This window comes from Podarcis filfolensis (assembly GCF_964270895.1).
Source record: "Podarcis filfolensis genome assembly, chromosome: 2".
Taxonomy (NCBI): Eukaryota; Metazoa; Chordata; class Lepidosauria; order Squamata; family Lacertidae; genus Podarcis; species Podarcis filfolensis.
Window position 1 is genome coordinate 78,513,693 of NC_139605.1, and position 26,600 is coordinate 78,540,292.

The following is a 26,600-nucleotide window of genomic DNA, read 5'->3' on the forward strand; positions in this document are numbered from 1 at the left end:
TCCTGGGTATACTGATCAGGGGTATTAGAAGAAAATGATCTGATTGGGGTTCTGAGGGTCACTCTTAAAACTCCTATGTAGCAGGAGGCCCTGCGAGATGACCACATGTCGTTGGCCAGAGGCTGAGGCCATCAGAGAATAAAAGGCCACGTGAAGCCCTGTCAGGGGTCAGTTGGTGCTGGAATCAACCAGAGATAGGCAGACAGAAGGCTAAGAAAGATGAGATAAAACTGGTGAGATTAAGGGCCTTTCCACACCTTACATTTGCAGTGGAATAGTTGCTGTTTGATCCGACTTTGTAGCATATTGTCTGCACCTTTGCTCACACGTTGCTGTTATTAGAAAGTGAGTGTGGGGTTTTCCTTTCCACACTAATGGTGGATTGTACCTGAATTGAGAATAGTTCCATAGCTGTAGCTACACACTTAACAAACCCTTGTTTTCCTCCAGCCAGTAAATATTGCAGTTATGAGCATGCACACCGGGGTAATAATAATAAATTTTATTTATACCCCACCCTTCCCAGTTTAAAAACTGGGCTCAGGGCGGCTAACAGCAAATATAAAAGTGCTTTCATGGCTTTTAAAATGTGTTATTGAATGCCTAGTATTCCTCGGTACTGATTTTGTGGAGGCAATGGAGATTAGAAGAGGAACTATGTGTCTGCCTGAGCTTATGGCGAACTGGTTAATGTGGTGCAATTTTATCTTCCGTTAATGAGTGCTGTTATGGGCAATACTTCAATTAGGTACCACCATCTCTATCTTCCATGTTCCTCGTTTAACTGAGCTCACAAACCGACAGCTCACACTGTTCAGAGGCAAGTGGCAGGAAACAAACACCTCCCAAACCACACCTACCAACCCCAAGCCCCTCCCCACAGAAACTGGGATCATGCTTGTATACATGCCACACAAGTCAAATATTGAGAATCCATCACAATAGTTGAATTCACAAAAATTGAATTCAACACCCGCCCCCAGTGAAAGAAGAAACATTCTTCCAGAATACTAGCTGAATGATGCCAATGTCATGTGACATCATACAAAAATAGGGTTGCCATATTTCAAAAAGTGAAAATCCAGACACAAAAGTTGTTGAACTTCTTTTGGCAAAGTTGTGGACAGATTTACACCTGGCCACTGCTTCCAGCTGCAGTATTCCAGCTATCTACGTGAAATTCCAGGTGTATGGTAACCCTAGCAAAAAGAAAATGGGGGGGGGGAAGCAAATATTCCACTGTAAGTGGTAAGTGCAGAAAGGCCCCAAGGCTGAGGAGATGTTCAGCAGGCTACCACAGCTTATAGACTTAGCAAGTCTTCAGCAAGGAAGTAAGTGGAAACCCAGTGGTGGAAGTGAAGAGCAGGCGGGGGTGGGGCTGGCACGCATCCTGGGGGCGTGACACACCACCCATAGGGGCGTGGCGCCCAGTGCAGGTGGGGGAGCACCGCCATGGCACCTCGCCGGGATCGCGCTGCCAGGGGCAGTATGTTCCCCCCGCACTCCTCTTCCTCCGCCAGTGTGGAAACCTCGAGTGATCCTGGCTCATGTGAAAAATTATCTTCAGAACAAAAGCCCTCATTCTGACTGAATGTCCATTAGACCAGCCTTATTCAACCTTGGGTCCCCAGATGTTGTTGGACTCATCTCTAGCTTGCAGGACTGGATCAGGGATGATTGGAGCTGTGATCCAACAACATCTGGGAACCCAAGGTTGAGAAAGTCTGCATTAGGCCAATGAGATGGGGAGTGAGGACTGGACCTGAGAAAAGACTTAAGTTCAGAACTGAAACTAATGCTGTTCTGTGAGTGCTGGCTTGGGATGAGGAGAGGTGGAAGATTTCCTTTTTTTTTTTAAGGTACATGGTGGCAGCAGCAGTTCATTAACAGTATTAAGTTAGAATTTTTCTCCATACTGCCTTTTGGAGCCACTATTGTAAATTTGCTTTGGCACTTCATTGTGGCATAGGAAAGACTACCAATAACTGTATTGTACTTCACAATTCTCTAGGATTTCACTGAACAAAACTATGCAGTCATTAGTGTGTTTTATTTTGGCAATAATACATTCGAAGATCTCTAGATAGATATTTTTCTATTAATAGAGAGATAAATAATTAATTTTACACTTGTTCTCAAATTTACATGGCTAACTAAGATTTCATGGCTTTGTGGTATAACAGGCAAAGCACAGATATTAATTTGTCTAAAAGAAATTATTCATTTTGATGTTTGTTCATTTCTGGATCTCTAATTTGAACTAACCTCTGCTGACAAAGCAGCTAACACCCTCATTCTGAGAGGGCTGTACCAATAGCAGACTCTTATGCTTCCATACAACTTGTTCATTCCAGTGTGGTGTTTGGAGGATGGCGCACCAAGCTCAATAATTTGTAACTCATTAACGAAAAATTAGATGAAATACAGTGGAATCTTTGTAACAGCTCTATAATTTACTCAATCTGCAAAGAATTAAAATTTCATTAGGAATCAATAAACTATCAGCTACAGTGATGTGAAGTGTATCCATTATTGATATTCAGAATTATTTTCATTTTTAGAGCGGGGGAAAACAAGTTGAGTTGGCTTTTGAGAATTATGCAAAGGATCAATAGAAAATACAGCAAACAAAAGACCGTGCAGTTCTGTATTTCTTGAAAGTGCCATGGCTGTTTCTTTCAAGTCTGACATTACTAAGCGCTGCTGTATTGGAGACACGGTCTATTGTTTATCATATAATTTCAGACAAATCAAAAGCTTCCCAAATGCTATGTAAATCAGTCCCTTTCCTTTGCCTTCTAATATAGTCATTCAGCTTATGCACATCTTTCTTTAATGATTGAAGAGGGGGGAAATCAAAAGGTGTTTCTTTCTCGGATAGAAATGAATAATATGTATTGAAAACATTTAAATGTTGATTTCATGCTCTGCTGTTCAGTGCTCTTTGCTTTTTAGAAGCCCCTGGGAACAGGGCAGCGCTGTTCATTTTGTCCACAACTGACACAGAGTGCCATCTCAAGAATGGCAAATTACTGATAAAGAACTCAGTGGGGGTTATGTTTCTATGCAAGATTTGGAAGCTTGCTAGAATCATAGTATTCTATTGGCCCAAACCTTACTAAACTTATAAGAAATGAAGACCTCTGTAGAATAGGGCTTCGGCCTATACATAGAGCTAAGTACTATGACATGTAACTTCTGATTGTCCTGAACTGGTGTACATTGCCTGCATGGTGATATTGCCTGCACATCAAAAATGAGGACTCAAGAGACCTCAAATATTACATGTGTTCAAAGATAATGTGGGGATCTGTGGCAAACTGTACCAAACCATTTAGTGTGGGCATGTGAAACCTGTGTAACTGGAGAAGCGGAAACCTCATGCCCACCATTCTGGGGAAAAGCACTTCAGTGGAGACCCATCACCATATGTCTGTAATGAGATGCAATGTTTTCTACTGCCCTGCACAGGGGTCCATGTATAGGGGTCCCAAGAAAAGCAAACCAAAAAGCCTCCCAAATGGCTGTGAATGGAATGTGCTTAGGGAACTGCCCTTCATCCAGGAATGCCTCAGGGTGCAGGCCATTGGTATTCATTTTAATCCATTTACTTGCTCACGCCAAAAACCAATTGGAATAAAATGAAACAGCCAAACAATGAGGCCCAAATCCACTTTAAACCAATCACATAAGGGACAGTATGGAGTAGGTTTATTAGCCTTTGCATAATTTAAAAATCGATGGCCTTTTAAACTCTCTTACTCGGTGTCTCTCTCTCTGTGTTATTATGGTATGCATTTTTGTGTTTTTGTATTGTAAACTACCCCGTGACCTTTGGATGAAGGACGGTATAGAAAATTAATTAATAATAACAATGTGAACCAGAAGACCAATTGAGGACCCCCCCAATCCCTACCCAACTCCCAATTTGCACAGTCCACACTGCCTAATATGCTTATCCTTATCCTTAAGCAAATGTGCATAGGATTGCAGCTTTAATTGTTCAAAATGAAAAGATTGCAACATTTCCAAACTGACTTACAAGTGGATGAACGTTATTTGCACTACAATGCTGGGGAAATGTGGGATGTTGGTGATAGACTACTTGCAGTATCTTAATCAGTGTACTGGATCCCACCCCATATCAATGATAGGGGCCCTTTCTTGGGAGTAAAGAAGTCCAGCTTTATTCTAGTACGTAGACAGTCAGTACAAGCTCAGCAACAGGAGAAAAGCAGGAACTAGTCCAGATGCCCTTAGGTGCCAGTGATGCAGAAAAAACCAAACCCGGTTAGGAGAGGAACTTCAAGGCTGAGGGACAAGACCAGAGGTAATGACTGCAAGATCAGGAACCGAGATCTGAGACTCAACAGGAGCATGAAATTGATTCAACCATTGGTCCCACCTACCAATCACACTTTTATACAGAGACAGAGGAAGTCCAGTAATTCACACAAATGCCTGTACCGCTGAGAGCTCCTGGAACCTTGGGGTGAAGGGACGGTAATAAATTGTAATAATTAATTATATCATCCTCATAATTGACAGCATCTTCCCCCTCCTTACACAGGGAATTACTGTGGGTCCATCATGTTCGGCCTATCTACAGCAGAACCAACAACATTACAGAATTACAATCCTGCACACTGACAAAAACCAAACCATAGCAATAGCTGTAGAAATAAAAGTTAATATAGAAGGATCAATCAACATGTAGCATTGAGAAAATGCCACGATGATGACACTTTACGCTTTCCACATCTACACTTATATACAATGTACCCAAAACTTTTAGGGGAAGTCTGTTGTGCTTTTAGGTCAGAAACCACCCATAGCCACATCTTCAGGGCTTTCTCAGATCAGTCCCTGGTAACCCATATAAAACCAGCAGCACCCTTTTCTCAGGGCTGTGATGGAAAGAACTGTTGCTTCAATCACTACCAACAACCACTGTGCTCTCTGACGGATCTGGTGTCATTCTGTGATTGGTCTCTGAGTGAGCAGCATCCCGCCCTCCACTGTGGTGATAAAAGGTGCAGGAAAGTTGCCTTTGACATAACAGTTGCACAAGTCATAACTTCCCACCATTACAATAGTATTGAAAATCTGAAGGCAGCCCTGTTTTTAATGTTTGAAGCTTTATTATGTTTTTATATGTGTTGGAAGCCACTCCGAGTGGCTGGGGCTACCTAGCCAGATAGGCGGGGTATTATTATTATTATTATTATTATTATTATTATTATTATTATTATTGCCATGGTTTTTCTTTTCTCTTCCTCCCATCCTGTCAATATAGCATTGTGTCCTACTAATACAAGGGGGTTTGATCCTATTCTTGTGGCCGCAAATCAGGAATGGGAAGGCACTATTATCCTCTCAGGTATTTAATTGAATTTCTTGCAATTTTGCATGCATTATAATAGACTTTTTAGTCCACGAGAAAACAAGGTTTTAAACATGTGCTGTACGTTAAATATTCAGCAAGGCAAAGAAAACAGTTCTTGAGGAGTATAGTAATTTTACAGTCTCTGGTTTCTAATAAATTTTTACAGCAATCCTAAACTGCATTAGCAAGTTCCAGTTTATTGTCAAGCTTCTGCACAACATCGCTCAATGACATGTCAAATCTTTACCACGGCAGTTGAACTCCTAAAGCTGTCCTCATTGGCAGGAAACTTGTCAGATTAAATTGCCACCTCTTGTCAAGTGAAGATATACAACCTGATATCTCTCTGCTGCTGATGACACAAACAGTTGCTTCAATTTGGACAGATTATGAATTTTCTAGCCTGTCCCACTCTTTAAGGAAGCAGAGATATAAAGCTCAGGGTAAGGGAGGAAGTGTAATTTATTGACCACTCGAGGTACCTGGTTCATTATAGATTTCTAATACTCTTGCCTCCCCTTGCCTATTTCATATTCTGTTGCATTTAGCAACCATGAAACAGTTTGGGCATATTGGTTTAGCTTCCTAGGGGATTAGATAGCAAAATGTCATCAATGTTCTCTGCCTCTTTCTGGTGCACCACTTTGTAATCGGTTGCCTGTATGCATATTTAGTATTTTGAACATTTTCCCCCATCAAATTGCTCTTCCTCCTCTTGCAATGAGATTCTAATGGTAGAATCTTGTGCTGCTAAGAAAATATTATTCAGAACATGTGTATCATTACAGAGCACAGGAGATGATGGGCTAGATTAGCCAATAGAATAGAAATTTGTTTTGTATAATGCTCTTTTACAGGCAAGACATTGGAAAGTGCTTTACATAGCAATGAGTTAAACACTTCTATTAAGCAATAACAGCAGAATGCTACAAAGCCAATCTATTACATCTGTGCTTTCAGTAGCATCTCCTCTGCACCCCAGAATATTGAATCGGTTTGAGTCTGGTGCCCACTGCCCACTCAATGAGGAGAGCTTATTCTTTGTGGATCTTTCACATAGAGAAACTTGATCTGGAAACCATAACCTGGATGCTTGACCCCCTAATGCCAGCAGTTATTTTATAAACACCCCGTGCATTTTAAATTATGCAACCATATCCTAAAACGGGCAACAAAGGTTATATGCCATCAGTGCTATCATTGGATACAACTAGTGGAGTAATGGAATGCTGGGATCCTGCTGCATGAAACTCCAGCCAATAAGCCTCCAGTTGTTTTATTATTAACCTTTTTTTTAACTTTGCTTAACCATAACCAGGACACTGAATGTGTACAGAAGTATGGTATGCTACAACACACCAGTATTTGCATTCTGATACGCTCAGGTGTAAAGTCAACAAGATATATGGAGTACAATTCCTTCCCTTAAATTTGTCAGTATAAATGTTGAAGGCTTTAAAGCAATCCACACTTACTTAGGAGTAAATCACATTGATCTTAATGGGAATTAGTCCTGTATAGGAATATAAGGGATTGCACTGTCCAGGGAGCAAGATATTGTGGAGAAATCGTACCTCCTCCAGTTGTAAGTTACCCATCCTTCTGCTCCCAATGGTTGGCAAAGAATAGTTCTCCATGAGTCCGCAGAGATGACTCATTTGCCACAGTGCAACTGCAGGCATCTTGTGACTGTCAGATCACAGTTGCCGGGCAGAACTGGCATGAAAATCTGGGTAGATAAGGGGCTCAGGTTACAGCATTCAGGGTGGTCCAATAGTAGGAGAAATTGTCTGAAACAGTGTGGATCAGTTTGAAGAAGAACTAGAACTGTGGTCAAGGCTGAAGACTTTGTGAAGAGTTGCAGGACTTTGCAAGAAACTGAACTTAGGACTTGATGGCGGACTTGTCTCAGAGAGCAAAGACTACTTGTAACATCTGTATAGTGGTGTAAATTGGTGTTGGCCTAGTAAAGACAACCCTGCTAAACAGCTGTTTTCTGTGATGCGCTTAGCCACTTGACTGAGCTTCCAAGGTGCATACCCTTAACATCCAGCAATTGTTAGTAGTAAATAAATGGTTCGGGAATCAATTCCTCCAATTCAAAATTTCTGAGTCTGTTATGAGCCGAGTCCAACCCACTCTGAAGCTCAGTTCCAGCTCATGATGGGCTCATCAGCCACCTCTCCCTAGAACAGGAGTTGCAGTCAGCAACTTTCCATTCTTCCCCAGAAGCAGCACATTTCCCAGGGCACCAGGTGCCTGGAACACTGTTTTGACAGCATTCCCAAGCATAATGAAGGTCCTGGTGCCAGCAATCCTCATAATGAGTTTTGCCCCTCCTGCTGCCACTTCCACTGCAGGTACATTTTGGGGGAAGGAAGGAAGGAAGGAAGGAACTCACAAGGAGGGAAGGGATGCTAGGGTCCAATTGTGCTGCTGGTGATCTATTCAGGAGCATGATGAGACCCAAACTTCAGAATGAATGTGGAAATAATACTTACTTTTCTCATGTAGAATGATTTATTTTATCTGAGCCATTTGGAACCAAGATGGGAGGAGCAGATGCTGATATTAATTAGAAGAGGATATGAAGCTGATACTGCTTCAACATCAACTGTATTGTGTAGTGCAGTATGGAGTTGTCAACTGTGATAATTCTGGACAAATACAACAGATAAGAGTGGTGGGAAAAGATGACAAATCTGACTTTATCCAACAGAGAAGCCAAGTGGTTCATGTGAGCAAGACAATAATCCCGCAACTCGTTAGAAGCTGGATAAAACCTGGCAGTTTAAAATAGATATGGCAATTTACTGAGTACCAAAATGACATCTGTCATAAAGACAAGAAGTGGAAAACATTTAACACAGGTAAGGATCTTGTCACTACAGTAGATGATCATAAATTTTGTGTGGAAACAATGGCTAACAGATGCAGAAGTGGCCTTTTCTTTCATTATTTTGCCAGAATGAAAGTTAGGCTCTGTCGCTTTTAAAAGAGGCTGTGATATTTTTTAAAAGCACAAACTAATGTTACCTTATTAAAATCTGATCTACATTGAATTACCATAGATATGAGCAGATAAGCCATATGCTACTGCATCTGCTCTTATGTATGAATAAAGAGACTGTCCCCTGTAGGGCTTGCAAATTAATACGCACTAAGATGTCTGCAATGTACATGATATTTCCGGACATTACTATTTGTAGGTAGACAGTGATCAAATTATTGCTTTTATACCACATGTCAGTTTTTTCTGTACTGAGTCATGCTTACAACCAATGGTACCAATATTAGCAACTGTAAGTCAAGGACTTTGAGACTTCTTTACGTAGGGAAGGAACAACATGCACATGAACTTTGCACATCAAAATAGTGGTAGAAAAAGTGTTTAGTACCTTAAGAGTTATGAATAAAACTTCCCTTGTTTCATTTTCAAGTAGAGCTGAAAGAGGTTTTTGTCCAAAATCTGTTTTAGTGTTGCCTAGAATTTTCCAAAATCATGTAATTTTTTCTGTGTTCTGCCTAATTTTGATATACAGAACTTTGTGCTCACATTAACTGATTTAGTCTATCAGGTTTATTTATTTTAAAGTTAGCCTCATAAACAGACATATTTAATAATACCCAGGATATTGTGGATGTATCTGGAGTCCTCTTTGAGAAACTTTCATGCAATCTTTGAACCTTCTATTTTAGTTTATTTAAATAAAGAACACCAGCACTTCAAGATGAACAGTATCAAATAGAGGTGACATCTCCCAAAATCTCAATGGGGTGTGACTGCACTAATCAATTTGTACTCTCAGTGGCATGCCCATGGTAAAAGCAGATGAAGTTGGAGATGATTCATTGAAGAACACCCCACCCCCATGAAAAAAAGGAACTCTGCACCTAAGTCAGGAGACAAATGACAGAGCATTAAGATGTTGCAAAGAAAGGAATCAAATGACTAGAATATATCAATGTAGTCATACCTACACCTGTTGTCACCAGGCCAGAATTTCTGTATTGGTGGGAGAAAGCACAGCTGACTCATGCTGATCCAAAAGCGTAGCAAGGCCCCATGACCACCCTGTTGCCTAGGGAGTAAATAACTAGACAACACACAGCATATTGGTTTGGGATCAAATAAGGCCACAAGTTTATTGGTTCCAGAAGTGAAGGTTTGGCCATAGGCATTGTGGTAAGCAATGCCGTACGTCACTCCTGCCCGTCCGCTGTTTCTAAGGAGGAAGCCAGTGGTGGTGGTGGGGATGCCCTATGACCTATGCCAAATCGGGGCATCCCCCAAGCGGTCCTGTTGGAGGAGTGGTATGGCCCTAGCCCCCATCTGGGCATCGAACAGGAGCCACTCCTCCCGGATCTTTTTAACAGGATACTCTTAACTGTGGAGGGGCAGGCAGAGGCTACAACCTCCCCTCCAACCAAGACTAGGCTTACCCAATGCTTATGCGCCTTACAAAGTTGTGACGATTGCTTTGAAGTAGGCAGAAACCCAAATGGCGGCACCAATTTGCCAGATGGGAAAAATTCCTGCCCAGACTCAAAAATAGGCAACCAACATTGTCCATGGCAAGGTTGTACCATAAGCTAAATCCTAATCTGAGGGAGGGTGGGTGGGAGAACTGGTGCGACAAGCCCCCCCCCCAGCCTGAGATTTAGCCTTCCACTGGGTACAGGACAATGCACCACAATTGTTCAGTTGGTCCTGCACCCAGGTGAATGCCCTCTAATTCCTGCCACCGTTGGCCAATTTGGCAGCAGGAAGACAATCTGGCCTGCAATAGGCCAGTTCACAGAGGAGGCCACCCACTTGAGAAGGGGCGAACGGTCTTCCTAATGCTCCAAATGGGTAGCTACTATTGTAGTGATCTAGAGAAATCAAAAGATGGAGGAATAGAAGTTGTGTGGAATCGTAAGTTCTGCTTGCATAAGTGGGACCCCACAATTGTATATTACCCAAAAAATGTGTGCATGTGAATGTGCAAAGAAAGTATATTTTCAGTGCATAAGTTAGATTGGCAATGATCAGGTTAACACCATAGATAAAACAGAGACACTGGCTGGCCAGGCAGGCAGGAAGAACAAGTGGTAAATGGAGAAAATTATTTAAGGGAGTTGATGCCAAAAAAAGGGGAAGTAGGAGGGGAGAAGTCAATTAGATAAACCAAGTGGAAGCCAACTTAGCAAGAGGCCAGAATACATAAAGGTGAAAATACATGCACATATAGAGCTATGCTAATTACAGTACAAGATTTGCACAGATACATATAACTGTGAATTGCCATATATAATTTAGTGACTTTATACCTGGAGAGTTCAAAACAATCTGCATTATTGAAACTGAAGAGAATTTAAATTGAAAACAGCAAAACATTAATGGAAAAATGGAAAACTGTCCATCCCTACCCTAAATATAATAATATATAAAGATAGGTATTGTTTACTTTATCAGATACTGGCATCATCTCTACTGGCCTTCTTGCCATTAAGTAGTGATAAGTAACAGAATCCAATTATAGGCCATTGACCCTTCTGAACTGCATCTGCATATAATTAATGGAAGCATTATAAACCACATGCTTCATCCGCTGTTCTGTTATATTTTTTAAAAAAGCTAAAGGACTATGAAGTAAATGCACACTGAGCACATGTATCATCATAACCAGAAGTAAAGAATCTTACTCATCAGATAACATCATTAACAAGAGTCTGCTACAAAAGTCATACCACATTGCCCTGCTCACAAAGGGCAGACACTCCTTGTCTTCATTTACATTTACAGTGGTACCTCGGGTTAAGTACTTAATTCGTTCTGGAGGTCCGTACTTAACCTGAAACTGTTCTTAACCTGCAGTACCACTTTAGCTAATGGGGCCTCCCGCTGCCACCACCGCGTGATTTCTGTTCTCATCCTGAAGTAAAGTTCTTAACCTGAAGCACTATTTCTGGGTTAGCGGAGTCTGTAACCTGAAGCGTATGTAACCTGAAGCGTATGTAACCCAAGGTACCACTGTACATGTAATCTGACCAGATCCCTCACAAAGCGATGCAGGGCTAGCTCAGGGAGGGCAGTGTGAGCAGCATTCAGAGCTATCACCCTGGCAGCCCCCCAAGCTATGCCCCCACAGATGACACCACAGATAAAATGCTCATATCACCTCCAATGCAGCCAAGCTCAGATAATCAGTTTCCAGTCACTATACACATGGGAATCAAATACAGAGAAATAAAGTGAAGGGATGGGGTATGGCAGAGCTCAGGTGATCGGTGACAGATGGCCCACTTGGCACTTCATATTTAGTCATTAACAGAGAACTTAAGCCTCTCAAAATGATCCAGACGAAATGCGGAAGTGAAGCAATTTTTGTGAACAGTGAACTGTGCTCTATTGCCAAGGATAAGTTTTGAGAGACGTATCTTGAAGTCCATATTGGAACACAATGCCAGGCCTTGCTATCATTCTTGTGTTCCTGGTGAGATGCAGAAACCTAGTAACCCCAAGGTCTTTTCACAGGATGGGACAGCAGGGTTTTAAAATATGTGACTAATAATACAATGATAGGAACATAGAATTGTAGAATTAGAAGGGACCATGAAGCTCTAGATCAACCCCCTGCCATGCAGGAATCTAAGTGCTCTGGAAAAGACCCTGATGTTGGGAAAGATTGAGGGCACAAGGAGAAGGGGACGACAGAGGACGAGATGGTTGGACAATGTTCTCGAAGCTACAAACATGAGTCTGACCAAACTGCAGGAGGCAGTGGAAGACAGGAGTGCCTGGCGTGCTCTGGTCCATGGGGTCACGAAGTTGGACACGACTAAACGACTAAACAACAAAAAAAGCGCTCTGCCTGCTTGTTTTATTGCTATGATTGGGGAATGAATGAATTAATTATATTTCAGCCATCTTTACTTACTTTTGGCCACTCTGGTCTTATCCTGTTTTATTAACATATGACAGAATATATTTTTTATAACTAAACTGTGAAAAGTAAGGAAGAATCAACTTGGTTGTTAAATTTCTTCAGGTGTGCTCTCTGCAAAGAGACATCCCAACTGGGGGAAACCTTTACAGCTTTGGGAAAATCTGCAGAACTCTTGCTTTATTGGGAGTCTTTTGCATTCCAGCATAAAGGCTTTACAGCCACGTAGGAGGCCTAACCTCTGTCATGTCTGATTCAGATTTAGAAGTCTTTGGAAATGGTAAAGAAGAGGTGACACATTGCCCCTTGCAATTCAGGGAAGGAGGAAACCCTTATGTGTGAGGGATCTTCATGCTGGTGTCACATTGCTCCCTACAAGAGGGTATGGATGACTGTATCTGCCTCCTGAGAAAGGGCTTGAGATTGTAGGGATCATCAAGAACCGAGAAGCCAGCAATATGAGTACTAATACATGCAAGCATTCAACAGAGTTTTTTGGACCAATATGTTTCCCCAATATTTTATTTATCTTTCCAGAACAGATTTTACAACAGCTAAAGGCAAGCACTGTACCATTTTGAAAACAAACGAAATACAAAATCATAGAAATCTCTTACATGTCTGCAAAGCTTACATGGCTGCTATCAAAGTATGTTGGGGTGTGCCCTCGCATGTCAAACTGTTTAACAATACACTTTACAAGGTCTCTAGATTTCTCCCTGAGCAGATGTGTTTTTCCCAACTCTAAGTATCGCTGATAGATACAATATACTTGCCATTATGAATAAGATAAAAAGCAGCTGCTCTGCAAGTATTCATTTTCCAAATATATACAGTTCAGTCCACTGATGATAATTAACTGCTAAAAGGGAATGTGGTGAGCAGATCTCAAGATAAATTGCTTTGGCTGATCATTAATTTATAACAGCCCTTTTCAAACTCCAGAAGTAGCTACAAGAGTCATATAACAAGCAAGCGTAAATATTCTGATCTAAACAACAGCAGCAGGTTAAACATCTCCACGGGGCTAACTTAGCTGAATTGAAATGTCTGATCTCAATTGCCTGTTGCTGTATTATGCTTTTCACTGGCTGGCATAAGGAAACTTCGCTCCCTGACAAAAGACAAAACATTTCTGCCAGCTGAGGTGACATTGTGCTCATTCAATAATGATACAAGGCCCAGAGGTCCTCCAGCAAGATAGATAACAAAGAAAACCCTCATTAGCTAACTGCAGAAGAATGAAGGTCAACCCACAGAGAGAATTTCATGCTTACATGTCAGTTGGAACATTTGTTCTTCATTAATTCTTTAAACCTAAGCTGGGATATCATCTCATAGCATTTTAATACTCTGTCCTCTGTCAGAAATCTCTCTCAGGGTGTTGTTTTCTTTGTACTCTACTTAAGAGGCCATTTCTATAAGCACTTGACTCCACATCATTGGGCACTAATAATGTTTTAGGATTGTTACATGATTGGATTTAATGTGGGCAATAACAGTTTGGAATTTCAAGATAGGATATACTGCTGCAGTCCTCATTTCAAGGAGCTTGTTATGTGGCTACATAAAAAACCTCAGCTCCACACAGGGTTATGTTTGCATAATGGCGAAGTACTAGGCTGGGTAGAGATTGTTTTTAAGTGCATACCTAGGGGTGAATCTAAGATGTCAACCCCCACTCTCTCACACAAAACTATAGTGTATTATATAATTTAGTGCCAGTCAACCTGGACAAGCAAAAATAGGCATTCCTTCAAGTGGCTTTGGTCTGCAAGCTTTGTCTGCACCTGTGCTGATGTCTCCATGTCCTCTGAGACACAGGCAGTGTCAATGCTAGCTCAGTATCCATTTTACTCTCAGTCGAATTTACTCTCAGTCACTTTCCCAGAAGGAGGAGGCTCCTCATTGACAGAAGATAGCTTCACACCAGGAGTTACCTCCTCTGCCAGTCAATTTGGTCCACCCCCTGGATCTAGCTCTCCAATCCTTAGACTACTGGCCTTCTCGCTGGGACCAGATATTTGGCGTCCTGATATCCCCTCCCCTATCCTGCTAGGATGCTCTTCATGGTAGTCCTGCTCCTCCATAACAATTCCATGGCACTCATGACATCCTGTAGAAAGCAGTGGAGACTGTACAAATGTAGTACACTTGCAAAGTTGGCAGGACAACCTTAGCGGATGACTTTCTCAGAAAGAGTGGCTACTCAATATAGTAGCTAACATTCTGATATTACCTCAGAAAAATGCTCTCCAAGACCTCTTTAGTTCAGTATTGTGGGGAAATCCCCGCTCTATGAATGAAGTCAAAACTCCATGGCAATATAACACCCCTGTGAATTTTTTTTGGAAAATGAGAAAACAGACTCTCTCACACACATTCCTCCCAAGCGGCAAAATTGCTACACATACCTTCTGCTCAACCCCACGGTTTGTGTTTCCAGGTTTTGTTTATTAAGTGCAGTGTAGAGTGTGTTAATGACTGGGGAAAACACCCAGTATATTTTCTAAGCTATATTTGAAAAGAGGAACTGTCCAACTTTACAGCTGCCTTGGCCTTCAGTTTATATAAAGACTTATGCCCATTTTCCTATATACTGTACAAGAAACAAAATCCTTGCCAGCCACACTACCCATTTTCTAAGTGCTAACCACTTAGAAACTAGCATCTCCCCATGTCTCAGTAATTTCTTCTCTGACTTTTGCTCATTTATTTATTTGATAACAAGCAAAAAGCTCTGAGAGTGAATAAGCAATTACCCAAAAACATCCTTTGGGATCTTTCCGAAATTGGAGAACAAGATGCTTCCGAGCGAGAGTCCCATCCCTCCACATCTAATTCCCTGATAGGAAACTTAATAGTCTTAAAAGCCGATAACATACCATAGTGACTTAGGGTTATCTAGGCACATGAACCATTTCAATACTTCCTGGATCAAAATTACTGACATACCTTTACTGTTATTACAGGAAAAATGGCTCTACCTCACAGGGTAGTCTTAGAGATTCTGCTTTGAGTCTTCCAAGGAAAGAACTTGGAGGGGAGAAGGGTGATGTGGTGGGGAAATTCAGCAGTGTTGTTTCATGTTTGAACCATTATGAAGCTCTGCCTACACACATGGAATGCCTTTTTCCTATTATTGATCAGGTTGGCTTCAGTTTTGAAATAACTGGGTAAATGAAGAAAGGCTTAGTAAGTCTCTCTGGGCTGGGGTCTGCTTCCAGTGCCTGCAAGGTGAATTCCCCCTTGTAGACAGGATGGTAGGCAACAGAGGGAATTAGTCTCAACTACTGGTCTGTCTCTAAATAGCAATATAAATGATTCCCTATGACCAGCATAAGTTTCCCATATGAACTTTCACCCTAGGATGACAATGACAGTAGACAGTTTATGTTGATTTCCTCCCCTAATAAATGTGGGTGGGTGGGAGTGGAATTCATTTATTGTTTTGCAAAGTATCTTCACTCTGGCTATCTAGCTTACCTGCTTGGTTCCCTCGCCCCATCCCATTCATCAATCTAAGTCTATTTACTGAGAAATCAACAAGGCACTAGAGCCGCTAACTAATTCCTTGTGCTTGGTTTTCAATCTACATTACATTCATGTAAGTTTTGGCGGTTTTAAAATTGGAGTTTTAAGTACATTATGTTGGTATGGGAAACTGTTGTGTGATGGGCCAATGGCCGTAATAAAGTTCAATACAATACAATACATTACATTCATGTATCCTAGATGCTGATGGTTTTAGTTGTTGTTGTTTCCAGCCTTAGGAAATGAATCTCAGTGTGAAAAATGAAGATTAATATGCTTTATAATCACTCTGTTCTGCTAAAGCCAATTTGAAAATAAGGGAATAGGGATTCATTATGAAAACAACTTTGGATAAAAATAGTCATTGTGCATAATTGTAAGTGCCTAAATAAAATTGTGGCTTTATTTGATATTGTGCACATAAAAAGCATCATAGCAACATGCTCGGTGGCTTTTCTTTTTCAAATTGGCAACTATAGCATTCATTCTGCTAGCAGTTTGCTGTGTTGCATTCAGAGTATGTTAAAAAATAAATGGCATTCTGAACTCTTGCTTTGCTTGGAGGGGGATATTTCTAAGGACAATTACATTAATAAATTAGAAGTATTATTCAAAGATGCACTTCCATTTTATTGGTATAATACCAAGTGTTTTTTTCTGCAGAAACATAATGTCTGGGGGCAGAGGGACAATTATGCAGAGGCAATTGCATCAATGATACCACAGACCATTCAGTACTGGCGAATGAGATCTACCTGCCTGCCTACCTACCTACCTACCTACCTACCACATTTATATCCCACCTTTTTCTCCAAGGTGGAATCCATGGTTGTCATTTATTCCCCAACAACCCTGTGAGGTAGGTGAAGCCAAGAGGCAGGGACTGGCCCAAGGTCACCCACTGAGAGCTTCATGACTGAGTAGGGATTTGAATCCTGCTCTCTCAGGTCTAGTTGACACTCTGACTACCACACCACATGGGCTCTGTTATACTGAGTCACACCTAGTGGTTCATCTAGCTGACTGGCAGTGCTCCGTGGGGTTTCAAACAGGGGGCTCTCCCAGCCCTGCCTGAACATGCCATTGGGGATTGAACTATTGAAGATATTTTGGCATCTAAAGCAGAAAACCCCACAAGCACCTCTCCCTATCCCTGGCGGTAAAAAACACATTAATGATAACAATTTATTACCCCTGCATGGCACCGCAAACCTGAGCCACCTGTCTCATGCTGCCTAAAAGTTGTGTGTCAAGGTCCCCAAGACACCCCAAATAAAACACAATTGACACATAATTTTTGTTTAAGATTTTTGTCATAATTTTGGCCACAACTTTATTAAAATTACAAGAGATGTGAGTGATTGCTTAGGCATTGGTTGCGACTATCTGACCCCGCATGGGGACAGTCTGACATTGCACGCCCACGAAGTCAGAAAGGGGAAAACATTTTGGGGAGAGAGATGGGACTGGGAATCATGCCTCACCTCTCCCCAAATGCTCCCAGGGGCTCTTGCGTGGCCCTAACCCCTTGACACGGTTCAGACAAAAGCATGGCGAGCCCCCGGGTTCTTTTAACGGAAAACCCCTGCAGCAGCAGCACTTTGGAGGGGCAGGCACAGCCAATCCATACCCCTCCAGCAACCAATTCCAAAACCAATGTCTAACCACAACCTTACAAGTTGTGACGATTTGCTACACAGTAGGCAAAAATCAAGTGGCACCCACTAATCAGCCAAATGGACAAAATTCCTACCGGGCCCCAGCCCCAAAAGCAGACGACCCCATGACAGGCATAGCAAGGTCAAGCGAACAACCTGAAAACAGGGAGGGAGGGCGGGTGTTCTGATGTGTGCAGTGAAAAGAGGAAGCTCAACGCTACGCTCAGGGTATTTAAGAGCTATGGCTGTCAATCACAAAATAGCAACATTTAAATCTCCCCAGCAACAGGAAGCTTAATGTTAATGGTGGCCAAACTCTCTCCGCCTAGCAACAGTGAGTGTCTTGCCAGCCCCCACCGCAACACATGCTCTCCATGAAGGAGAACACGCTGTCCCTACTGGATGTAAACTGTTTGGTGAGTAAGGTTTGTCAGCATTGGAGTTTACCGTACCACTCACAAACATGTATTTTCCTTAAACCAAAATATTGCCTTGAATGGCTATTAATTTTGTCATGAATTACAATTGAGTCAACTCTTTAAAACACACTTAGAAATAGCAACTATTATTTCCAGAGGTGTTTCCACCATGAATCTCTGTCCAGTTAGATTTGTTATTTTACTCAAGGGCATGTCCATCTATTTTTCTCATTTTATCAGGTCACAGATCGTAGAGTTCATACATACACATCCCATTTCCAGTAACTGTTCCACACCATTGCTTAGGACGCAACAAAGTGATGGCTCTGTGAAAAGCCCTCCATTACAGCTCTGTCAGAGTCGGAGTTTAGCATTGATCCAGTGGCATCTGCCTTCTCAGTGATACCAAGTCAATACATTTCCATCCTCCAGATTTTTTTCTGCTTTAATTTAAAGCTTGTAAGCATAGCTGTTGGCATACAGTTAAGGGATGCATGCCTCTATCTCTTGACAAGTCTTGACGGATCCAGTTAACATAGGTATGTCTTTGTAAGGAGGTAGGAATACTGCAGACTAATCTCTCTTTATACTCCTGCTTTCAAGATGTTTCACCTAATTTTGCTTGCTTAAAAATAGCAACAGACGATTGCTACCCACACACCATTTCCTATAATTTAGATAGCTTTGATTACAAGCCTGTGCAACACATGAATATTTTACTATTTACAGCATCTGGCATTTGCAACACATTTCTTCCTAATTTATGTCACATGAACTGGTTTCATCTCTCACAATCTTTCATGATGTATGAGCTACGTTGTTTGGTAATGAAAATGGGTTTGTGCAGTTTCATAACAGAAAGCAAGATGTATCAAAGTTGCCTTGAGACTAAATGCTTGTGCTTCTAGAGTTCTTAACAACCCTGCATTCCAGAATCTTCTCATAGAATTGTAGCATTGGAAAGGATCCTGATGGTTATCGAGTCCAACTCCCTGCAGCACAGGAATCTTTTTGCCCAGTGTAGAGCTCGGATCCATGACCCTGAGATTAAGAGTCTGGTGCTCTATGGACTGAGCAATCCGCTACTGGGAAATTACATTGGATCAGATTTCAGCAAATTACATTGAAACAGTTTCCAGAGGTTCAAAGAGCAGAGCTGCGTGAAAGCCCTTTTTCAAACAGCCTTGTGGTACTCTTTGAACCTCCAAAGACTGCAGATTTAAACAGTAGGGCAGGGCTGTCTGCAAAAGCACTTTCAAACAGGCCAACACTGTGCTTTGTCTGCCTGCACCTGTCCCTGGCAGGGAACTGGCACACTAAATCAATGCAAAATAAAACGCCGCCCCATCAGCTGGCATCAGAGTGATATCAGCTGATTGGCAGGTGTGTGCCGTCATTGTTTATATAACTCTGTGGGCCAAATTTGACCTCTTGGGAGTGCCAGTATTAGTCCTTAGACTGGAAATTCCCCACCCCTGACAAAGTATTTGTAGAACTTTGCTATAAGCAAAAAGGCACACCACTAGTTTAAGCTTTGGGCAGTAAAACAGACTTCCATATAGCGCAAACAACTATCGTCTGTTAACTTTACCATTTTTATACACCAGTATCCAGTGTACTCCATGCCCAAACAAAACAAATGCCACAAGAGACAAATTTCTGCATTAAGGAAAGTAGAATTCTGGGACTTGTATAAATTATGCAAATAAATCACATTTGCATATTTTTATTTTGCCTAATGTATTCTGCTTCTAATAGTCATGGGGATAGCAAAGCTCTTCACAGGACACTGAATCTTGTCCCTTGAACATTTGAAGCCTTATTTATTCATTTAATCTGAGCTTGTCCACACACTCTTTTAAACCTCTCCACGGAATAATAAGGGTTAGCAAAAATTCCATACGAAAAGAGAAAGTTCTAGGAAACATGTTTTGTTTTTCTACCTTGCATTGAATGAGGAAATACACATAGTTCTGCCTGTATCTCACAATAAAGCTATTAATTATCACAATATATATACAGTATACGCATATGTCTTTCTCTCTCTCTTAACAACATGCACACATGGTTACAAGTTAGCCGGCCCTTGAAGTTTCCAGTTGCACAAAACTTTGTACAAAATCAGTGTCTGCAGGAAAGGAATGTAGACTCAGATCATGAGGGTCCTTAGACAAGGTGTGTGTAAACCTGGAATGTTGTTCTGAAGCTAACTCAAAAGAATGCCGTGGAAGCTTTTCTTACACATCTTCTTGTATGCTGAATAATTTCATTTGTCACTGCATAGAAAGATTTCTATTTACTGAGGAGTCATAGATGTGTAGCTTTACGAAATCTACTGATTTCATAAAATTCTTACAATTTACTAAATTTCAAACATATTAACTATATTCCAGATTATCCAGTACAATATCACATTTATAACAGGAGCAACCTCTATAAAAATAATTAAGGTATTTCCAACATGTCAAGAGCCCAGACCTCCAGGTGATTTGCTGACAAATCCTTATCCCTGTTTTATGTGCATAGGGACATGGGCTAAGAGGTGATATCTATGTCTCTATTCCCATACTGTTTTAGGGTATACAAAAGGCAGGGCTCTAAAATTTAACTTGTAGCATGTGGAGCAGGCCTTGGAGAGCATGGCTGATACAAACTTTCCCTGGCTTGTTGTCCTTAAAGTATTCCCCACCCCATTAGGCTAAGCCCAAAGTGTCCCCTCTTGCACCGTTATCACAAGCAATTGAAGGATGAAGTGAAACTTCCTTTGTCTCTGAATTTGGGTGCAAAGATTGCTTAGAAAACTAAATGGGCTTGGCCAGCATGCTCACAGTCCTGAAAATATTTTGAGGACCACTCTACACATTACCTGAAAGGAAGAGTATACAGCACATATATCTTCTACACGCAAGGGCAGAAGCTTGGGAATTCATTGACAAACGAGGAGAAAAAGTGAGTGTCACACAAGGTAATGAAAACAACATCATCACTGAATGATTAAAAAAATTCACCACAAAAACAAATGGATAACGAGAAACACAAAAGAGATGACGGAGGTGGCCATGAGGATAGAAAGAAATGGAAAGAAACCTAAGTAACTCATTATGTGGGGATAAAAAGGGTTCTGCATTTCTCAAGAGGGTCAGCCCAAGAGGAGGAGAGAAATGAGATGGGAAAGACTACAGAAGCATTAAGCTGAGCTGAAAATAGTGAAGAAGAAAAGGGTGGTCTTCCCAGAGCACAGAGATGAATAAATATAGCTCCAAAGACAAGAGAAAATGTGCTGTTTTATGGATATCTGCTCAAAACTGGGAGAAGCACTGAACTATTTATAGTATTAAAATGGATCTATTATAAATAGTTCAAAGTCTTTTCTGGTAAATCTCTTGAATATCATTTGGGGCACTCAGCACCTTTGTTGTAGATATGGCTGTCCATAAAATTCAACAGTATTATGTGCTTGATGTATATGATCTAGTGCCTTTCAAAGAAATCTTTATCTTCAGATAGCATACATAAAGACTCAAATATTACAATACTATATTTTTAAAGCATCTTGTCAGGGCCAGCCCTGCTATTAGACACAATGATTCAGCTGCCTCAGGTAGCAGATGGTGGGGGCTGAAAGTGGTGGAGACGTGTTGAATGACAGAGCTGTGTGTGCCACACCTAATCTGCCCCTTTGCCCCCTAAACTAATCTGGCACCCTCAGATACAGTGCTGGATGCTCTACGATTCAATTAGCTGCCCAACTGGCTCCTGTACAAGAAATTGGAGAAATGACATCTTGCCCTTCACTTCAGGCAGCAATATTTCTTGGCTTGGCCTGATCCACCCAACATCTCAATCATGGCAACATTCAGTTGGAGGTGGGCTCAGTGGCATTTACTTCCAGGAAACTGCTTAGAACCATTGTTTTAGTGTTCTAGTTGCAGTAGAGGTGACCAGGAAAAGGTCCTTCTCTATAGTCATCCCAGTTCCCTAGAACTCCCTCCAATATGACATTTTGGCTGAGGGCAAATATCACTCTTTGTAGAAGACCTTTTGGCCTGTAACAACATTTTCAATAGCTAGCTGAGATGGTTTTATGCTTCTGTGCTGAAGTACAGGTCACAATTATTGCTTTGTTTTCTGATGCTACTTTCACAGATCTCTACTGTGATAGATTACATTTTATCCTTCTGTTTTATGCTGCTTCTACTTGGTATCTGGAATTTTTAATGTTTCTTGCTTTGATAGCATGGTTGTGTGATGCCCTGAACTATTCTTTAGGAAAAGTAGGGTGTAAATCCTAAAGCAAGTCAATAATTATCATACAAACTTAGGAGCCGCCCAGAGCAACTGGGGCAACCCAGTCAGATGGGTGGAATATCATCATTATCATCATCATCATCATCATCAGTCAGGCCATTGCCCTACCTAGCTCAGTACTGCCTCTATTGACTAGTAATGACTCTCTAAGGTAGTGAGACTTTTCTAGTCCTATCTGGATATGCCAGGGACTGACATGGGGCCTTCAAAGCAGATGAATTGCCATTGAGCCTCCGATCATAGTTGGAATAGTAGTCTCGCAGGTATCAATGGTAATAAATACCTGCTCAACTGAGCCTTCAAAAAGGAAATATCTAGAAATTTCATAATAGTGCTTTGTCACTTCAGAGTAGGGTTGCCATATTTCAAAAAGTGAAAATCCGGACAGTTGTTTGGAGCTATTTTTAAGGAAATTTGCCAAAAGATTCCTGTCTGAAAACCTGGAGAGATGCTTCCAGATGGCATGGACAACATGTATTTAGTTGGACCAATGGCCTGGCTCAGTATACCTGGAAGTCAACAATGGGGAAACAATGCCATCTGGAATTTCTGTGAAATGAGAAAGAGTAAGTGGAAATTCCAGAGAAAAAGTGCTGGTGTAGAATCACCCTATGTTTGGTTTCATACAATAACAGAAGTGTTTTTCATGAGTTATTTTCAGTAGTAGTACCAGAGGTCTGGAAAGGGTTTCATCCAGTTCCTGCCACATCTATGTGCCTTGATTAGGCCATAAAGCATTTTTACATCAGTGTGTGTTCGCAGATTGTGTTTTTTTGTAGCTCTGCTCATGAACTAGTCTGAATTTCATATTATATGTAACACACACATTTGCTGATTTGTATAGTGGCATCTCTAAACATTTTAGCTGTCACATTTTACATAATATGCACATTGTATATCCTATCATTAGCCTGATCGATGGAGAAGCAGCATATGTTGCCAAAAAGATATGGGAATAATACAACATAGTGTTTCCTTCTATATAAACTGGGAAGCACAAAGTGCTGCCAATAAATAAATAAACAAATAAAATAAAGGCTAATGACTGCACTATAAATCCATAGTGCTGTTTTCTAGTTCCTGTCCACTTCATGAATAGTGGTTTATATTAATACTAGCGACTCACTTCAACAGGTGACATTTTTATCCCCTCAGGCTGTCCATTATCCAAATGATGGGCCATCTGGAAAGGGATTCTGTTCACTGAGAAACGTGACAGGGCTGATGGTTTTTTAACTGCTAGTCATCTATGATTGCTAGTAAGCGCTGGAAATTAGCATTGATCCCCAAAATGGAAGAGGCTGGAGAATACTTAAGACAAGGCTTGCGGAAACACCTTCACGGCAGATGTGCCAGCTAATTAATAGTTGTCGTTGGTAACTTTCCTTCATGATTTTTAAATTAATACCGTTTCTGTTTTCTAAAACAAACAAACAAACAAACATGAATACAGCTGGGAAAGCAGTTTGTAAAGGCGACCACAGAAAGTGCAAATTGGAAAGTGAGGTGAAAATCACTCACTCCTGTTTGCTTGCAAACTAGCATTACTATATAACATCAGCAAATCAGCTAATTTGACACCAACAACAATGGCTGCAATCAGTTAATTTGTCAACACACAATGCTGGGAGATCAGAAACAAATATTGACAGAAAACAAAAATAAAAGAAAAGAAGTATTCCTAGCATTTCTTTGGAAATGTGTGCAGATTGTTTTAAAAAATGAGACATAATACAGTGGTACCTTGGGTTAAGTACTTAATTCGTTCCGGAGATCCGTTCTTAACCTGAAACTGTTCTACACCGCTGGAGCCCGATTTCTGTTCTTATCCTGAAGCAAAGTTATTAACCTGAAGCACTATTTCTGGGTTAGTGGAGTGTGTAACCTGAAGCGTATGTAACCTGAAGCGTGTGTAACCCGAGGTACCACTGTAGTATACTATTTCCTTCTTCGAACATACCTTTGTTCTTGGTTGCCACCAGAAATAATTTGATATCCTGTTCCCTAACTCAAGGACTACTGAAGTGTGAGACTGAGGAGAACTTACTGCACTGACTGAGAACCACTTTTCTACTACCATCTTCCACCTATGCTCAATCTATGTGACTGGCAGGGAACCTGTGGCTTTCACTCCCATCAGCCCCGGCCAGGATGGGGAATGGTGAGGTATGATGGGAATTGTAGTCCAACAAGGTCTGCAAGGCCTCAGCTTCCCCATCCTACGTCTTTGGTACAAGGCATGGAAATTGAGTTGGTGTGTATGACTTTTTGCCCCTGCCTTAGTTTTTTAGATAAATTCTGGTGTCCTTTAAAAGATTTGGAAAATAACATTGTGAACCCTTATCAAGCCAAGATTGTGTGTACAGTAGTTTCCTGGCTCCTCTTACCTTGCCATCAGAAGACACACATAAAAGTAACTTGCAAGTTTCACAGTCTACCTTGTTGCTTTCTGTATTCTTTTCCATAAGGCTTCCTTCATGCCAGAACACACAGCATGGAACAAACATGTTTTTCACTCATCCCTGGGATCATACTGTGTTCCTTTTTAAAAATGCACATGCTGAGTCTCTTCACAAAACTTCTGCCTACCTGAATTACCTAAATAATTTAACCCCCCTTCTTTCTTTGGTGAGCTCACCTGCACATTAATATAATTATTGCCCCATCCATGGAACTAATGTGGCTTTTATTCTGGTTACTGGCCCAGCGTAGTGAATGTTGCCAACCCAAAGCAACTTCCTTTAGTTACAAATGAGCAGGTGCTTTGCTCTAGGGTTCTCAATATTGTAAAATGGTATGATTGTAAGGGACGTCACTGTATATTAAAGGTAAAGGTAAAGGGACCCCTGACCATTAGGTCCCGTCGTGGCCGACTCTGGGGTTGCGGCGCTAATCTCGCTTTATTGGCTGAGGGAGCCGGCATACAGCTTTCGGGTCATGTGGCCAGCATGACTAAGCCGCTTCTGGCGAATCAGAGCAGCGCACGGAAACGCCGTTTACCTTCCCGCCGGAGCGGTACCTATTTGCACTTTGACATGCTTTTGAACTGCTAGGTTGGCAGGAGCAGGGACCGAGCAACGGGAGCTCACCCCGTTGTGGGGATTCGAACCGTGACCTTCTGAAGTCCTAGGCTCTATGGTTTAACCCACAGCACCACCCACATCCCTGTATATTACTAGGTCCATAATACCTCAGGAGGTGGTGCGCTCTCCTTCATTTGGAGTTTTTAAGCAGAGGTTGGATGGCCATCTGTCATGGGTGCTTTATTTGAGATTCCTGCATTGCAAGGAGCTGGAGTAGATGACACTTGGGGTCCTTTCAAACTCTACAAACCTATGAGTCTATGATTTACCTACCAGTGAGCCTTTAAAGCAAGGGTAGGGATCAGGTTGAGGGCTGCATTCCAGATGGTGAATCTTCTGGAGACTACAGGTCCATGGTGGGCAGGTGCCAGAGGTTGGAGTAATGATGTGATTCTTACCTTTACCCCACACAACTCTATCCAGACAAACAAGAAACACTATCACTATTCAAGAGCACATTCTAATTAGAAAAACATTTGGAGAGGATGTGGGTCAGGAATGAGGAGGGAAGGAACCCAAAGGACCAACAGAGGTTAGAGAACCACATCCTACAATTCTGCAACCTGATTTAAGGGGAACCAGTATAAACAACCATTACACTATTAAGGGTCACTGAGCAGTTAAATGTCCTCAGCAGCCATTTAAAAGGAACAGTAGAACTGTTGAAGTAGCCAACATTACACTGTTTCAATCTTTAGCTCTTAAAGATCTCTTCTAAAAGATCTCAGCATGAGGTGTGAAATCCCTTTAATTATTCTGTGGTTTCTGGTTCTTCTAAATGTGCTTGCATGTGGCATAGTGGAAACACAGCCACTCAAGGCATATTCTGAATAACAGGATTCTGCATGTTTGTTCTACTAGATGGGTCGAATTCACCCATATTTTCCCCTTTCTTTCCAGACAGAAATGATACTATCAGCTGGCCTGCTTGAAGAACATTGAAAGGAGTTCACAGTAGGATAAAGGTGTGAATAATTCAATATAGGAAACACATTGAATCAATTGGTTGTGTGAAGATGGGGCGGGAGGAGGAAGGGAATATTGCAAAAGCCAGAGCTTTCAAAACTTGCCAACAAATAAAATGAAGGACTTTGTCACACCACAAGACACAAAGCAGTCTTAATTTTTAAAGCATAGCTCTGAAGCACAGAACAATCAAATTATTTGATTGCTTGTCTAACATGAAGGCAGCATTATCAACGGACATTCTGCAGCTGTGAGATAAGATTGCAGGAAAGCAATCCTGCAAAACTACTTTTCCGTGCAACTGACTATGATTTGGT

At 41.4% G+C, this 26,600-nt stretch overlaps 1 long non-coding RNA gene across 1 annotated transcript; it reads left to right on the plus strand.

The window, feature by feature from the left end:
* Window positions 1–26,600, plus strand: LOC310755168. Its single transcript, XR_014544203.1, has 4 exons — window positions 1–233; window positions 5,297–5,380; window positions 7,901–8,256; window positions 26,218–26,600. It is a non-coding gene; the product is annotated as an uncharacterized lncRNA (long non-coding RNA).